The following is a 16152-nucleotide window of genomic DNA, read 5'->3' on the forward strand; positions in this document are numbered from 1 at the left end:
GTATATCGAAATGACACCGTTACAATGTCGAAATGTACTGAGAGTGAATATTGATGCTTACTTGTCTTACATGGAATGATATGTTGATAGTGTACTAATCGACATTGTCATTTCAGATTGGTATTGACAGCTTCGGCATCGAGACTTCCTTTGAAACCGATAGAAGAACAAACAACGGTTTCAACTGAACAACGAAAGGTATAAATCAATGTTAGACCGGGATTGATAACTCGTGTCAGATATGACTTGAGTTTCCCTAAAACCACATACTTATTTGCTATTTTTTTCAGATATTGGAATTCATTGCATTTATATGCTTGTTCAATTGATTTATAGAAAGCATGGATTAGATGATTGATTTTGAGACAGAGAGTCCTTGGCAGAGGTGCAAAGCTGGCAGAGGTGCCAGGTCACTGGACATTGGTTTATATCGATGTGCTTAGGAGCAGATTGGCTTCTATTGCAGATATTCGATATAGAGTACCAAAGTCTGGGAATAAGAACATACCATCATCTAGCTGTGGAGAGTAGGTGAGTTGTTGCGTTCTTATTCAACCAGGATCCCTAGATTAGATGAGTCGAGTCAAGAGTTTGATTCAAGAGTTTGATTTGCAGAATTGTATTGACTCATGTCTCGTAGATTATGACTCATGTTTTTATAACTGTTTATGCTTTCTTACATTGTTATATGAATTGCATGTACATTGTTTATACTGAGATATATTTCTCACCGGAGTTATCCGGCTGTTGTTGTGTTTGTATGTGTGCATGACAACAGGTGGGACAGGATCAGGGTCGAGAAGAGGATGAGAGATTGAGATAGAGTGGTGATTCCGGACTTCGATGTAGATTTGTTCAGCACTTGATGTATAGTTGTCGAACCTTAGTCTGATCTGACTGTATCTTGTACAAGACTCGTACTGTTATGTTTAATGTTTATATCAGGATTGATTATTATATGTTCCGTATTTATATATAAAAAAATATAGACCCAGGTTAATTAATTGATCCATTTATTCCCAAAGAATGATTAAGAAGTTGATTAGCGTTCGGGTCCCAACAGAGGTAGACCCAACGAAAGTTGCAGCAGTAAGAGATTGGGTTGTGCCGCAGAATGCATCAGAAATCCGTAGTTTTCTTGGGCTAGCAGGATATTATCGTAAGTTTATTCAAGGATTCTCCTCTATCGCAGTTCCACTCACGTCGTTGACAAAGAAGAATGTTAAATTTGTGTGGAGCGATGAGTGTTAGAAGAGCTTCGATACTTTGAAGCAAGCTCTTATCTCAGCACCAGTTTTGGCCATGCCGTCAGGGCTTGGCGAGTTTGTTTTGTATACCGATGCTTCGAAGCTCGGCCTAGGCGCAGTGTTGATGCAGCATGGGAAGGTGATAGCGTATGCTTCTCGACAGTTGAAAACCCATGAGAAGAACTACCCTACCCACGATCTAGAGTTGGCAGCTGTAGTTTTTGCTTTGAAGATTTGGAGGCATTATTTGTACGGAGAGAAGTGCCAGATCTTTACCGACCATAAGAGCCTCAAGTACTTCTTTACGCAGAAAGAGCTGAACATGCGTCAGAGGCGTTGGTTGGAGCTAGTGAAGGACTACGACTGTGACATTAGCTACCACCCTGGTAAAGCTAATGTAGTTGCGGATGCATTGAGCAGGAAAGTCACAGTGATGGCTCATTTGACGATTTTGAGACCTCTTCAGTCTGAGATGCAGAGGTTTGATCTAGAGACTTATCCTCGAGGTTGAGTTCCCCGTCTATCTACTTTGACGATCCAGTCTTCTCTTCTAGACCGTATTCGCAATGGTCAGTCAGCAGACGAGCAGTTGGCAAATTGGAAGGAGAGAGATGAGGCCAAGGGCAGTATCTTGTATACAGTTAGCGAAGGTATTGTGAGATATCGAGGCAGAATGTGGGTTCCTAGCAGCGATTCTATTCGAGCGGATATTTTATCAGAGGCCCACATGTCACCGTACTCTATTCACCCTGGGAGTACGAAGATGTACAAAGATCTGCAGTTGTTGTATTGGTGGCCCGGCATAAAGAAGGATATCAGACGTTTTGTATCCGAGTGCCTGACATGTCAGCTAGTGAAAGCGGAGCATCCGAGACCAGTAGGTATGCTCAAGCCTCTTCCTATTCCCGAGTGGAAGTGGGAAAATGTTACCATGGACTTAGTGACCGGTTTGCCAAAGTCAGTCAGAGGATCAAATGCTATCTGGGTGATTGTTGATCGTCTTACCAAATCAACGCACTTCTTGCCTATTAAGATGACTTTCACCATGATTCAGTATGCAGAGTTGTATATCCGAGAGATAGTCCGACTTCATGGTATTCCCGTTTCTATCGTTTCTGACCGAGATCCTAAATTCACTTCCTCATTTTGGAAGAGTTTGCATTCGACTATGGGTATGAAGTTGTTGTTTAGCACAGCTTTCCACCCTCAGACAGATGGGCAGTCAGACAGGGTTATCCAGATTTTAGAGGATCTTCTCCGTGCTTGCGTTATTGATTTCTCAGGGAGTTGGGAGTTGAAATTGTCATTGGTAGAGTTCACCTATAACACAGTTTTCAGTCGTCTATAGGTATGGCTCCGTATGAAGCACTGTACGGCCGCAAGTGCAGATCGCCTATTCACTGGGATAAAGTATGGGAGATATCAGAATTGGATCCGGAGATCATTCAGCAGACCGCTGATGTAGTAGTCAAGATCCGTGATAGGATGAGGACCGCTCAGAGTCGACAGAAGAGTTATGCGGATCAGCGGAGGAGAGATCTAGAGTTTGCTGTTGGCGACCATGTTTTCGTGAAGGTAGCACCTATGAAAGGTTTCATGCGATTCGGGAAGAAAGGGAAGCTTAGTCCGAGATTCATCGGACCATTTGGGATCCTCGATAGGGTTGGGACGCTAGCTTATCGTGTTTCTCTTCCGCCGAACCTGGCCGGAGTACACAATGTGTTCCACGTCTCTATGCTGAGGAAGTATATGGCAAATCCTTCGCATATCTTGAACTTCGAACCGTTGCAGCTCACTCCGAACCTGACTTATGAAGAAACACCAGTGCAGATCTTAGACAGACAGGAGAAGAAGCTTCGGAACAAAATGGTGCAGCTAATGAAAGTCAAATGGTTCATTACTCCATCGACCAATACTCTTATTGTGTAATAGTTTGACAAGCACAGATAATTTTGAGGTGTCACATCTTGGATAAGTTGGTTGCTGAGAGTCCTTTAACTGTAGAACCCGTTAAATTAGACTACATATAAGCCATACATAATTTCTACTATTTTAAATTAAAAATTATTTCTTTATTATTTAAGGCATTTTAAAGTTGTTTGGTCATGATTATTCATTTTTAATCGCATAAGTTTAGTTTTATCTTTTCAGTTAAATAAGCGAGGCCGGACCGGAGTTGGAGTTTAAGATAAAATTTAATGATAAGAAAATATTCCTAAATTTAATTTAAGTCAAAGAATAATTTATTTTAATGTAAAAGAAAGTTTAAGAATTTAATTAATTAATTAGAGATAAGTATTAAATAAATTCTTTTATGTCCAATAATTTAATTAAAAGCCTAAAATAAAATATGTGACCAATTGAGATAAGTTAACCTAGGCTTATTTTATTTAATAAATTATAACTTAACATGTTAGTAATTTAATTTAAAAGAATTAGCCATGCATGCAAGATAATTACAATCCTAAACTAATTTATTTAATTCACTAAAAAACCTAATTAGTAGATAAAACTTTAAAAATTTAAAATACAAGATTTAAGCAATATTTTACCTCATTTTAATCATAGATTTCAGCCACCCCATTAGAAGATTTAATTAAGTTGTCAACTCTCCATTTTTATTTCCTTACCTTATCATTTCTTGGTAGATAATTTCTACACTTTTAATCAACAAAAATTATTAATTAAGCAATATTTCTACCTAATTTAGTATCCAAATTTTTGGCCCCTCCTTAGAAACAAATCTTGATTGTTTTGGCAACTCTCCATCTGATATCATTCCTTAATCAATTCTTGGCTTGATAATTCCCTCATTTTTAATCTCAATAATTAATAATTAAGCAATTTCATGCACTTAATTAAACAAAAATATTAGCCAATCTATTCCCTCATTTTCGAACCACATAATAAAGGGAGAAAATCATTTCTTGGTATCATTCCATCTCCTCATTTGAAATCCTTCCATCTAGTGCATTCTTGCCCATTTAATTTGCTACCTTCCCTTCATTCCATATCACTCTTTCTCCCTCCCGACCTTCGAAATTCTGAAGAAATATCAGCAGCAAATCGTCCCCTTTCAGCAGCTAGGAATCGAGAACTTGCAACAAGAAATAAGAAAGCAACTCCACCTCCGTCGCGCCGTATCGTCGTATTAATTCGTTTTCTTTTCAAACGATTTTCAGGCATGTTTATATCTTTCCTTGCTCTTCAATCAAGTCATATACATATTTTTAAACCATATTTGTTCATGATTTTAATATCAAAAACCGAAATTTGTTCAGCAACACTTCAAAAAATTCTGCACAGATTTTTCTGTTTCCCTTCATGCTTCACGTTGGTATTTGTTTTGATGGTTTCAGGGTATGGCTCATTCCAGGCGCTCAAGGCTGCTTATGGTCATGTTATAGGGTGTGTTAGGAAGGGTTTAGTCCATTGGTTGCATGCCATTCACCCCAGAAAAATGAGTTTTGACAGCAACTCCCCATCATGTCATTGTTGTGTCTCGTTTTTCTTGCTTTGCTGTCAAAGGGGAAGGGTTCTGATCTTGGCTGCCCTAGGGGCTGTAGCCATGGTTAGAATCTCTCCTTGGCTTTCTAGGACGTGACCAAGATGCCCTTTCATGGCTTGGTTCATGGTCCCATCGGATTTTAAAACAAACAAGACAAGTGCCCCTTCGGTTTTCAAGTTTCTGGTTTTGTGTGTGAGTTTCGTTTCGATTTCTATGGTGTTGTGTGGATCTTGGTTGGCTTCTAGCCATTAGCCATGGTTCACACAATCCCTCATGATGTCTAGATCGAGCCATGGTTAATCATATAGCCATTGGAATAATGAAAGATAGCAAGCGAACCAATGCATCACAGTACATATTTTTTTTGGTGTTCTCGGTTTCAAGTTTCGGTTCCCTTGGGTGTTTTCTTGGATTGTGGTTGGACTAGGGCCCTTAGCCATGGTTCAAGTTAGACCTTAAGATGTTAGTAAGAGGCTCTGGTCAGTGGCTCAAGCCCCAATGGCCATTAGCCTTGTAAACGACGCAAGGAAGCGCAACAGCTGCTGCTGTAATTTTTTTTTGACAGCGACTTTGCCTTCGGTTCAGAGGTGTCATCTGAGTTCTCGGTTGGCTTTTTGTCTATGGCCTTGGACTGGACAGTACCTTATTGAGTTAGAAAGGTCTTGTTTTTGGCCGTTTGTGATTTGGTTAAGTTTAAAGGTCGTACGAGAATGTACGGTGCAATGTGCCAAAGTGACTCTCGAAAAAGCGTTTCATGATTTTGGCCTCAATGCACAATTTTCGTGTATTACAGCCCTACGGTCATGTTTTCCAGTATTTTAATCGTGGCTAAACGATGGTTAGATGTTGGTTCGGGTTGGTACGAAGCCATGACTGAATACTAAGTTCGTTGGGCGTAATTGTCTCGTTTTTTGTTCAATTTTGAAGGGTTGGTCAAGTTAAGTTATTTGCATGGCCCTCATGTTAGAATTAGGTCGCAGCGAGCCTGGGAACGATCCAACCCATTCGGTAAAATAAAATAGGATATTTAATTATATTACGTGCATAAAAATATAAAAGTTTATTTTTGAGATATATGCGATATGTCTTGTGGCCACTTCACGCTTATGGGATGTAGCTTATTGGATTATTACTTCAACCGGTGACCTATGACCGGTTCATGTTCATGTATGGGTACGGATATCCAGTCCAAGGGCTGTGATGATCTCTACCGCCCAGTATACTGTGGTTTAGTCTGATCAGATGATTCATGTTATGTTATGTTACGTTACGTATGAGCCACTCGCGTAGAACATATTCTCAACAGAAAATTATGATATGCTATTTTATGACAGGGCTCCATCGAACAAACATTTTACGTACGATTTTCAGTTATGCACGTATTTATAATTAATCATGACACGATTTCCATGTTTACGTTACGACACGATATTTTTAAGTTGCATGCGATTTTATCATATATTTACTTGTTATTTCACGATATATGCATGCTGAGTCTTTAGACTCACTAGACTTGATTGTTGTAGGTACTGATGAGGTCGGGACCGATGGCGGAGACCAGTGAGCCATCTTGGGTCGGCAGTAGTAGGAACTCGAGGACCTCATTTTCAGCACTTACTATTTTTATTCCAAATTCAGTTTTTATTTTGTCGAATTATTTTAAGTTGTTATTCTGAAAACATTATTTACTTCCGCTGCTTCTTTAACATTCAAACTTTTATCAGTTATTTTTATGAATGAGGCAAGTTATTTATTTTTAAAGAAAATTTTAAATTATTCCTAAATTTACAAATACGAAACACAGGCCTCTACATTAACAATCTGTAAAATTTCTTTGCTTCATCATTCGGTTCCTCTCCATGCTTATTCTCACTTGATGAACCAATTTCAGATCCACTTCTATAAAAACCATCCATGATAGGATACAAATCCCTTAAAATTTCATCACAATCACTTCCTTATGATTCTTCATCATTAGATGAAGACTCATCAAGCCTTTCACCATGGTGATACCAAGTTGTATAATTTGGCATTATTCCATTCACATTTAGATGCATTTCAACCACTTCACGAGATCCATAATCAGTGTTATTACACTTCACACATGGACACTGAATACTATTCTCTTCACTTGTCTTCTGAAAAGCATAATTCAAAAATTGTTCAACTCCAACCTTGTATTTTTCATTGAATCGATCATTGAAAAACATCATCCGTTCCTTACTAGGTGCCATTTTCCTTTTACGAGTATGAATTCTTGCTCAAAAGAATTTGCAACATATTTAGAGGCAACACAACAAAAAGATATGTTTTGTGATGCTAAAAAACGATAGTTTCAGCTTACTATTATAATAATACAACTTTCAATTATGCTATTATATTTTATAATAAACTAACCAAATATGCTATCATATTTTATAATTAACGCGGACATATTTTATATCTAGCAACAGTAGCGCTTCAAAACCCCATTTTCGCATATATGAAAGTAATTTTCAGGATTTACGAGCTGTTTGTACAACTTCTATCACTAGAGTTTTCGTAATAGTTAAAGACAGCCTAATAATTCAAATCACTAGAAATTTCCCCTCGGATTGAAAACACATTGTATTAGTTGGATATAAGCCAATTATTGCATCACAATGTATCTATGTGGCATTTCGCAATACTAATTGCACATATAAGCAACCAGTTACAGAAGCTTAGAGTAATATTAACACAATCCATGTCCAATGGCAGCGATAATAAACATGACCTAGTTGTATAATGACGATGATTGACCCAGTCAAGATATTCAAACGCAAATGAATCTTCAATCCTTAACATTAGGAAAGCAACAATAAAGAACGATTTCCCACTGCAGTAACATAGATTCAACAGACTGTCAAACTCAAGTTTTTAAGTCCAAAGAGGATAGCTCTTCAATGGAGGTAAGTTTTTTCTCTGAAGATTCTGGAAAAGAAAAACATGGAGTGAGTGGTGCCGGCAATATTGGTCTCTTTTAAGTATAAACATTTTAAAGTAACAAGCCTATATCGACCAAACATAATGATGAAAAAAGTAAAGAAATAAGTTTTGGAATGCATTGTAGAGAAATAAATATTTTTTAAAAAAAAAACAACACAGATTAGAGAATACATATATACGATGTCTACCAGTTTCTTTAAAAAAACTCCAGGAGGTATATGTATAAACTCGTAGCTGTTACTGATAGCAAAGGAAAACTTCAATATGACAAAGCTCATAAAACTTCATTAGGACTTCATACTGTTATGTTTCATGAAAAATAAACATGATTAATAGAGAACGAACACAACCATTTTCGTAGACAAAATATCATCAAGCGTATGTAAATTTATTAGGATAAATTTCCTTAAAACTAACGAGTATAATCTTCTAGAAAAACAAAAACTAAAGAAAAAAGAAAGAAAAACATGCTAAAAAATAATAGTGTTGGAGACTTAATTTAACCTGACATTGATGGAAAAGACTTAGCACTCTTGAAACCCAAGAAAGAGAGAATAATAGTAAACTAACCCAACCCATCACCAAATGAGAGAAGGAAATGAAAAAGAAATAAATTCCGAATAACTCAAGATGAACCACCATCGGAGATAACTATGAAAATTATATAAGTTGTTGACTGTGGTACTTTAAAGAAGAAAACATATCAAATGTATACACTAAAAAACTTTTTAATGGGATCAGATTTAAAAAAGTGGGGTGGTAAAGGACAAATAGAACCGATTCGAACCAAAAAATTCAGATTTCTCGGTTTCGGTTGAGAATAATTGGAAAGGTAGCATAAACCCACCCTTGTCTGCTGGATTATCAATCAAATGTTTCAAGTAATAAAGAGAGCAAAGTTGAGAACCTAATCTTCATCTGCGTGTTACATACATGATACAACAAAAAGAGAGGCAAATCTTACACGTCTTCCACAAACGCAAATCGACTTTTCACTTAGAGAGGCAACCTTACACGTCTTCCACAAACGCCGCCGCTGGGATTCCCCTTCTCTCAGTCGCACCGAGTATGAGAGAGCATCGAGATTGAGAGATAAGTTATCATGAGGGGCGAGAAAAATCAGTAGGTGAGAAAAAACATCGAAGTCGGAAGGGAGGGGAGAGGAGGGTTTACACAAATTAATTGAAAGTGAGAAATATAATTGTATTTGGGGTAAAAGATATTTTTATTTTTTTAATAATGAAAAATAAAAATACATTATGTAGGCGCCTAAATTCTGTTGGAGTAATTGGAGGGAAATAATTTTATACATGGTTCCTAAAATCTGTAGGCAATTATGACAGGGATTTTTTTGTAATCAAATAATGACAGGATTAGTTATCTATAGCTACGAAATTGATAATTCGTCACTAATAATTTAACTCTTTAATAATGGTTTTTTTTACCCTCATAAAAACTTCAAAAATAATGTTTTTAGTGACCCATTTTCATACCCTCATTAAATTTTTGTCACCATAAATCAACTTTCTTGTAGTGATGAGAACAGCGCCCAATCCAAGTTTTGAAGTATCAGTAAGTACCACATATTCCCCTTGCTCTGTCGGCATAGCTAAAACTGGCGTTGTAGTGAGCGCTTATTTTAACTTATCGAAACTCTTTTGAAATTCCGGCCCCCATACAAACTTCACATTTTTTTTGTCAACGACGTCAAGGGTACTACAATGGATGAAAAACCATTGATGAACTTGCGACAGTAGCCAGCTAAACCCAAGAAACTACGTATTTTCGTCACACTTTTAGCAACATGCCATTGCTTAATTGACTTAACCTTAGATGGGTCGACCTCAATTCCCTCTTTCGACACAATGTGGCTAAAGAATACTACCCTTTCTAGCCAAAACTCCCACTTATTGATTTTAGCATATAATTTCCGCTCTCGTAATACTTGCAAGGTCTTCCTCAAATGCTGATCATGCTCCTCACGGCTCTTGGAATAGATCAACATATCAGCGATGAAAACAATAATGAACTGATTGAGATACGAATGAAATAAGCGATTCATGAGATCCATGAAGATCGCTGGAACATTAGTCAATCCAAAAGGCATCACTAGAAACTCATAAAGCCCATAAGGCGTTCTGAAAGCCGTCTTGTGTACATTAGACTCCTTGACCCTTAATTGGTGATATCTAAACCTAATATCTATCTTTGAAAATGCCGAAGCTCTTTGCAATTGATCAAATAAATCCTCAATTCAGGCCAATAGATAATTATTCTTTACTGTCACTCTATTTATCTCCCTATAGTCGATCAATAACCTCATATATAATGTACCGTACTTTTTGAACTATTTTAAAATTTGCGGAAAAATTAAAAATTTTCTTAAATACAAAATAAATTTTCAAATTGTGATCATCAATAAACTGTTCATCCAAAATATTTGCAATAAAAGATATCACAAATAAAATTTGCTCAAGAAAAATACTTGTTTAAACATTGTAAACCACGTGAAATCAGAGTATTAAAATTGTCATGCATCAAATCTGAAAACATTGGCGGTCCTCGGGTTTAGCCTCCTACGAAGTCCAAGACGGCTCATTGGTCCCCACCCCTCGTCTCCTCAAAGTCATCCTCACTTGCATCGACCAAGTCTAGTGAGTCTAAAGATTCAACATGTATAAACTGGAGATAGCAAGTACTACATAATAAAACCACATGCATCTTTAAAGTAGGGCTTACGTACTTGAAACTTGAACGTAATAGCATAAACATACTTGAAACTTGAACATAGTAGCATAAACGTAGACGTGCCATCATCATAAAACTTTTCTTAAACATACTTGAGCATAAATAACATCATTTTGCGTAAAAATATGTTTCAAAGCAAGTGACCCATACATAAATGCGTCTGGTCAGAGTAAACCACAGTATTGGGTTGACAAGGAAAAATCCACTACCACATATATGAGATCCCCAGTCATGCTTTACCAGGTGGATTGGTCCCTGGTCATGATTTACCGCTTTCCAATCCTGATCTAAACCTGGTCATGCTTTACCGAGGTTGAGAGGTCCTCGGCCACGTTCACCGACTTCAAAACCTGTTCATAATTGGTCACAAGACATTTAGCATACCTCAAAAACTTAAAATATTTTCTTTTGCACGTCGAACATAATTACTTGGCGTTGTGGGATTCGTTGGATCTCCTTTGGGCCACTGCTGCACGTACTAACATGAGTTCAAACACTTATCTTTCATAACTTAGGCGTATTAGTCATGCTCACACCCAAAAATGATAAATTTCCTTATGACGTTCTAATTCTCGCGGGACTTGACCTCGTTTAATCATCGTACTAAATCATGACATCAAACCCCAAAACAATCCCAAAAAATAATAATAATAATAATAAATTTTTTTATGGAGTACACGGACCCCGTGTAAGGGTCCGGATCGGGGTCCGTGTAGGTGTTGGAAATTCACACTTCGAAGGAACAAGGGCATGGACTTTGTTTAAGGGTCCAGCTTCGGGTCCATGTACCTACTGGAGTTGTGAACAAACGGAATTCCCTACACTTGTGACTTAATTCTACTCACTAGATCATAAGAACCGTGGACCAACACCTCAAGACCCATCCTATGATGCTACGGCACTGATTCAAACTCAAACAAACGTCCCAAAACAACTACGCACACCAAAAAACGAAACACAACCCGGAAACACGATATTTTGACTTCAAAACGCTTCCTACGACTTCTAATGCAATCAAGTGCCTATCGACGTGAACCGACACACCGAAAATCATCGCAACATCATACTCAACATACTTAAACACAGCAGCGATCAACCGTCAATTCCCGACGAATCCTGCAACAATAAAACTTCAAGAACACATTAAGAACGCATTTTCAGAAAATCGCAGTTTGAGCAGTCCCACGAAATCAATCATAACTCTCTCATTTCTTATCCAAAGATTTTAAATTATCTGTCAGATCGAAAACATCAAAAAGTTCTACGTTTCATATGTTGAAAGTTTTTCCAAAAAATCGACCAAAAAGTTGCAGTATTTAAAATGACAGCAAATTTTGAGTTTGTAGATCAAAAAATCATTTCAAAATCGATCTAACCATTTTTGCTCAAATTTTTGCATAACATACACATGTTTTTCATGCAATAAACATCAAAATTATTACTATGATAAGATCGATATGAAAACGAAAGAATATACATACCTTTTGATATTTAAAATACCGAAACGACGATACCGAAGCGAGAATGATGCGAGGGATGATCCGAGACAAACGTGGCACGATTCTCTTGTTACAAAATGGACGAGAATTGCTGGAAGAATTGGATAGGGAGGGGCGTCTGCTCTTGCTCTCAAGAACCCTAAGTTTTTTTTAAAAAAAAAAAATTGAAAGGAAGGGTAGTGAAATGTGTATGTGTGTGTGTGGATGTGGGTGTGTGCGTGAGTTTTAAAGTAATTAGGGAATAAAAATTGCTTAATTAGATAATTAAAAACTAATTAAAATACTAACCTTTCTCTAACTTTAAATAAAATCTCTTAATTTAAAACAAAATGCACACTTGCTAAACTTTAAAAGTTTTAGAATCCTAAAATCACTAATTAAATAAATTAGGCTTTTAAAATGCTAAAAACTAAATAAATAATTTAAAATTGTTGAAAATTAATATTTAAAATGTGTATGTTGAATATTTGAATGTTGAATATTTGAATGTTGAAAATAAGAGTTGTAAATATTGAAAATTAGTGTGTGATGATGTAGGTAATGATGATTTTATTTTTGGATTATTTGTAAAGATTTTCTATAAATAGATATCTCATTTGTGAAAAAAATCACAATTGAGTTGAGAGAAAAATATTATAAAGTGTGTAGTGTGATAATTTTGAGAGTTTGAGATTTTTACTTTTTACCGTAAATTTTTACTTTTTCACAACACGTTATCAGCACGAAGCTCTAAAAGTCCTCCATACTTTTCCAAGCTCCAAACAGAAGAAAAAGGTAACAAAAGTAATAATATTTATTTTACTGTTTATTTATTTATTGTGTATATACTTAATATATAATATAGTGTTATAATAAAATAAATTTTTCAAAAACTTGTTATAAATCTTGGGAGGATGTTAAGACGACATCCCACACTCCCGGTAAGGGATACGACAAGTATAAAAGCCTATAAGGATTTTAAACAAAATATCTTATGACACCTCATTATAATACTGTGTTATGATATACATAATTATTTAAAACATGACTAATATTATATAAACCATATTATTACCATAAAATTATACAAATACATACATTTATTTTCTTGTACACTAACGGTCATAAACGGTAACAAAACAGCTAGTTTTTGCCCTATAAATATGATCTCACAAACATATTCAATCACTCTAACTTTCTCTTCTTCTCTAAAATTATTCTTCATCAAATTTTTGAACAAAAAAGAAGATGGCTTTCACAAAGTTATTTTTAATTATTTTGGTTATAATACTCACGAATCTTGTACTTATCGGAGAATATCCTCCTCGTGTGTTTTCTTTATTTTTACGAATGCTTGTATTTGTTGTTTATCCATTACTTTGTATTGTAATATTCATTAACAAATAAAATGCATCGTAATTTTTTTAATAACACCATGTCAAACTTGGCAAAGCTCGAATTCATTGCTCTTGATATTACGGGAAAAAATTATATGCCATGGACTCTCGATGTAGAAATGCATCTTGAGTCATTTGGTCTAAATGAGACCATAAAAGAAAATGACATATGCACATCACAAGAAAAGGCAAGAACCATGATATTTTTGCGTCGACATCTCGACGACGAATTAAAATGTGAATATCTTATTTAAAAAGATCACATGGTTTTGTGGAAGGGATTAAAAGAAAGATTCGAACATATAAGGGAAGTTATACTTCAGACCGCCCGGGATGAATGGAATACGTTGAGATTACAAGATTTTAAGAAAGTCAGTGATTACAATTCAGCGATGTATCGAATAATCTCGCAGCTAAAATTTTGTGGACATGAGGTTACAGAATCGGAAATGCTTGAAAAAACATTTTCCACTTTTAACGCATCAAATATAACTCTACAACAACAATATAGAGTGCGTGGATTTGCGAGCTATTCTGAACTCATCGTCTGTTTTCTCGTGGCGGAAGAGAATAATGAGCTGTTAATGAGAAATCATCAGGCACGACCCACTGGTTCAACGGCATTTTCTGAAGTAAATGTCGTAAGCAAAAATGATTGTAAACCTGGAAACCAAAATCATAGTTATAGACAAGATTTTGGTCGAGGACAAAATCGAGGTCGTGGTCGTGGACGTGGACGTGGACGTGGACATGGAAGTGGTCATGGTCGTGGACGCGGCCGTGGTTTTGATAATAATCGAGATAGTTATTTCTATAACTCATCTCAAAATAGCGTCCCAAACCATCCACCGAAAAGGCATGATGAGAATATGAGTGTTAATGAGAATCACTCAAAAAGATTTGAAAGTACTTGTTTCAGATGTGGTACTCTAGGACATTGGTCCCGTATTTGTCGAGCTTCTGAGCACCTTTGTAAACATTATAAAGAATCATTAAAGAGAAAAGAAAAGGAGACCAATTTTACTGAACACAATGAACCTTTGAATAACTCAACTCATTTTGATGCTGGAGATTTTCTGATTGATTTCTCAGACAATGACCAATTTGCTGGTGGAATAGATATGTAAAAAAAATTTTATTTTTCCACGTACTTGTATGATAATATTTTCTCGTGTGTTAAATTTTTAAATATGTATTGTATTGTATTTTATTTTTATAAATGTATTGTCAGTAATTTTATTTCATTGCACATTTTTTTTAAGTTCAAATATGGAAAATGCTATGAACCAAGCTGAAGTTTGCATACCTGATAGTGGTACAACGCACACTATCCTCCGAGATAAAAGATATTTCTTAGAACTAAAACCAACAAAAACAATGGTGAATACAATATCAGGTCCTATAGACTTGATTAAAAGATGTGGTAAAGCACAATTTTTGTTACCTAATGGTACAAAATTTTTGATCAATGATGCTTTATATTCACCACAATCGAAAAGAAATTTGTTGAGTTTTAATGATATATATTCCCATGAGTATGATACTCAAACAATGAATGAAGGGAATGAGAAATATATGTGTCTTACCACGTATAAATCAGGAAAGAAATATGTGATTGAAAAACTACCAATGCTCCCTACTGGATTGCATTATACACATATACGTCCCATTGAATCAAACATGGTAATTGATAATTCTTCAATATTAACCAATTGGCATGATCGATTAGGACATCCTGGTTCAACAATGATGCGAAGAATTATAGAAAATACACATGGTCATCCATTGAAAGACCAGAAGATCTTTCAGAATAATAAGTTTCAATGTAAAGCATGTTCTCTTGGAAAACTTATTATAAGACCATCACCAGCCAAAATCCAAACTGAATCACCAATGTTTCTTGAACGTATTCAGGGTGATATTTGTGGACCAATCCATCCACCATGTGGACCATTCAGATACTTTATGGTATTGATTGATGCCTCCAGCAGATGGTCACATGTATGTTTATTGTCAACTCGAAATGTTGCATTTGCAAGATTACTTGCTCAAATAATAAAATTGAGGAATCAATTTCCCGATTATACAATCAAGAAAATTAGACTTGATAATGCTGGTGAATTTACTTCCCAGACTTTCAATGATTATTGTATGTCTATGGGAATCATTGTTGAGCATCCTGTTGCTCATGTACATACTCAAAATGGATTGGCTGAATCATTGATTAAACGTCTGCAAATGATTGCTAGACCAATGATTATGAAAACAAAGCTCCCTATTTCTATATGGGGACATGCAATTTTACATGCTGCTTCATTAATTCGCATCAGACCAAGTGCATATCATAAATACTCCCCATTGCAGCTTGCATTTGGTAAAGAACCAGACATTTCTCATCTGAGAATTTTTGGATGTATGGTGTATGTGCCTATTGCACCACCTCAACGAAAGAAAATGGGACCTCAAAGAAAGATTGGAATTTATATTGGTTATGATAGTCCATCGATCATTCGATATCTTGAACCACAGACAGGCGACGTGTTCACAGCACGTTTTGCTGATTGTCATTTTAATGAGGAAATCTTCCCAATGTTAGGGGGAGAACAGAAACATACCGAAAAAGAAATTACATGGTATGTATCATCATTGTTACATCTGGATCCAAGAACAAAACAATGTGAAAAAGATGTACAGCAAATTGTGCACTTGCAAAGAATAGCAAATCAAATACCAGATGCATTTGCAGACACAAAAGGGGTAACTAAATCATATATACATGCTGCAAATGCCCCTGCTCGAATTGAAAT

At 35.9% G+C, this 16152-nt stretch overlaps 1 long non-coding RNA gene across 1 annotated transcript; it reads right to left on the reverse strand.

The window, feature by feature from the left end:
* Positions 1-6740: 6740 nt before the first annotated feature.
* Positions 6741-9204, reverse strand: LOC140990568 (uncharacterized). The gene is made up of 3 exons (XR_012177671.1): positions 8687-9204; positions 7604-7707; positions 6741-7115 (listed from the first exon to the last, which is right to left on the reverse strand). It is a non-coding gene; the product is annotated as an uncharacterized lncRNA (long non-coding RNA).
* Positions 9205-16152: the final 6948 nt, after the last annotated feature.

The sequence above is a fragment of the Primulina huaijiensis genome, chromosome 12 (genome assembly GCF_012295235.1).
Source record: "Primulina huaijiensis isolate GDHJ02 chromosome 12, ASM1229523v2, whole genome shotgun sequence".
Taxonomy (NCBI): domain Eukaryota; kingdom Viridiplantae; phylum Streptophyta; class Magnoliopsida; order Lamiales; family Gesneriaceae; genus Primulina; species Primulina huaijiensis.